Source organism: Manacus vitellinus, unplaced genomic scaffold, assembly GCF_001715985.3.
Source record: "Manacus vitellinus isolate BGI_N305 unplaced genomic scaffold, ASM171598v3 scaffold_40_pilon, whole genome shotgun sequence".
Lineage (NCBI taxonomy): Eukaryota > Metazoa > Chordata > Aves > Passeriformes > Pipridae > Manacus > Manacus vitellinus.
The window spans coordinates 5,182,416-5,185,187 of NW_021940541.1; positions in this window are offsets into that span (position 1 = coordinate 5,182,416).

Consider the following 2,772-nt stretch of genomic DNA (forward strand, 5'->3'; position numbering starts at 1 on the left):
TCTTTTCACAGGAAGGGAATTGTCTCAAAGGCCACTACTGGTCACATTGTCTCGTGATTTCAAATACCCAGAGTCGAGTGGCTTCACATGCTGGCAGAAATCCTTCCCTCGTGGGGCCAGTGGAGCAGGTTGCCCCAAGAGGCTGCAAGTCTCCATCCTTTCAGGTTTCCAAGACCAGACCAGGAAGCCCTGCACAACCTGCTGTGATCCCAGAGCTGACCCTCTCAGAGCAGAAGGTTGGACTAGAGCTCTACTAAGGTCCCTCCCAGCCAGAATTACCCTGCAGAGCTGAGAAATCAGTCTCCCTCCCTCCCTTGTACTCCTGCCCCCCAAATCAAGCTTTCTCCAGAAATATTTTCATTTGTGCCTTAATATTTTCTTCAGAAAGCTGCTGACACTAAATTAAAAGTTCAGTTTAGAGAGAATCACGTCTTTATGAACACTGCCAGCCATCTCACACATCCACTGCTGCTTCACTACTGTCAAAGCCACAACCATTCTCCCCCCCAAAGTGAGAGCTGCCAGCTGCAGCTTCCAAGTGACCATTGTGATGACACACTTAATTTTCAAACGTGTCATTTATAGAAGCAGGAAATGTTTTGTCACCTCCTCAACTTTCCAATAGCTCAGGAGCATTTTTTTTTCCCCCTCTTAACAAAAGCTTTTAATAGTTCAGATGTGTGATCTGTGTGGAGGAGTTCATGGCTGGAATACCTGGATGCCAATTGAAACTCAAAAGGCAACATCACTTAAACTGGAGAGTGTAATTTATGCAGGCAGTGAAAATATATTTTGCAGACATAAAACCAGAGTGTAGGAGATCATGAGATGCCAGTCACTTAACCTTCTGCCCTTGGACAATCAATCTGTGCTGTTCCCAGCACACGTGTACCCTAGTTTCCTTAAAAATAAAACATCTCTGATATAGATTCAAAAATATCTCTAAGCAATTTTTGATTCAAGATGTTAAGTGACAAGGACATTATAACATGCTCTGATGGTTTGGGCTTTTGTTATTTGAAGTGTGTCTTGTTTTTGCTCTAATTTTTAGGTTTTTTCTGCCACGTGCTTGGACACCAACCAACCCTACACTAAATAAATGTGTTTACACGTCACCTCACTGGCCCAGAGGTGTGAGGAAACCTATTCTCTGACAGCCTGGCAGTTGTTGTCTCTTGACCACTAAGAGCTGAGCATTCATTTAGCAGGAGATCACTAGCACTGACAAGTAGGGGCAAGTAATCAGCCACAGACACAAAAATGCACCCAACTTGTTGAAGCATGAGTTACTGTTGCTCTAGGACTGCATTAGCTCACACATTCCTCTCTTGAAAGCTTCTTTTTAATAAATACACACTGTGGATGCCCTCAAGTCAGCACTCCCTTTTTGGCTTCCTCCGATTTGCAGCGGGAATGAACCACTTGAGAGAGAACTTTTTTGGAGATGATAAAGCAGTATTGGCCAATGCCTTGTGCTCTCTACCTTAACCTGCTGGCCCAGTGCTAGCTCAGAGTCTGGTGACCTGGTTGCCTTATTGCATGACATATATATATATATATTATATAACCAGACATTGCAAAGGTCTCTTGTGAGATACTGAGTCAGCAACTGAATTGAGTTGTATTATAACCACTGATACCCATTAAAAATAAGAGATGAAGCTGCTATTTCTGTATAGAAATGTCACTGAAATGTGTGGCCAAGGACACGTTAGTGATCACTCTTTATCCATCAGCAGCATGGGAAATATTTTTGGCATATCCATGTCTGGGTTTTTTCTACTTTGGGCAGGTAACTTGCCTGATATTGTAAAATGATTAAACTGTGTATGCAGGGGGGACAGCAGTGACAACCCTGGGCTGTGGGTCCTTCCTGCTGTGCCCACATGATGTGTCCTCTCTGCCAGGGAGCTGGGGGACCCTGGCAGTGCCAGGCACTGTCCCACTCAATCCCCCTGGCCCAGGGGCTGGACCTTGGCTGGCACCAGCAGCTCCCCCCTGGCTTTGGCACACAGAACACCCCCAGCCTGCCTTCATGGCGAGTGGCTAAAAGCTGAATTTGGGCCAATTCAGTCTGCAAATACAGCACATGGATTTTTAGCAGGAGTTGAAATTTTAACTGAGGCTCTAAATCTGGAGAGGGCATCTAAGAGCTGACCTCCTGCCTTACCAGAGACTGTGGGGCACATCACATGGCATCTCGGGAGACAAGCTGGCTTTTCTGCCTTAAGAATTCATGTATATCAAATATGAACTTCATTTTTATCCTCTCCCACTGTCCAGAGATGGCAGAAATCGGGATAATTGCACAGACTGTCAAGACTCCCTGGGAATTATGTGTATTTTCTCTCTCTCTCACAGAGAATCCATCTTTTTTCCCTGAATAATTCCTGCCAGAGCTGAATCAGAACCTGCCAAACTCGCAGAAAAGAATCCAACCCTTTTCTACAAACTTTCAAAGGAAATATGACTTCTCTTTGCTGACCTTTTTTTTTTTTTTTTTATATCCATTGTCATTTGACTCTTTTTGAATAACTTGGATGAATTTAGGGAAGGTGTGGTACACAAGGAATCTTTGGGCAGCCCCTCAGCTGGTGTGCAATTGGAAAGCTCTGCTCAGTCACATCCTAAAGATGCATCACAGAGAATCTGAAAAGCTCTCTTGGAGATCATTCACCTCGTGTGAATGCAACTGTTCCCATCAGCTATGTCATTTTAAGGATTTTAACTATTAGGTCAGAGGACAGACAATAGGATGGGATAGAGCCCAAG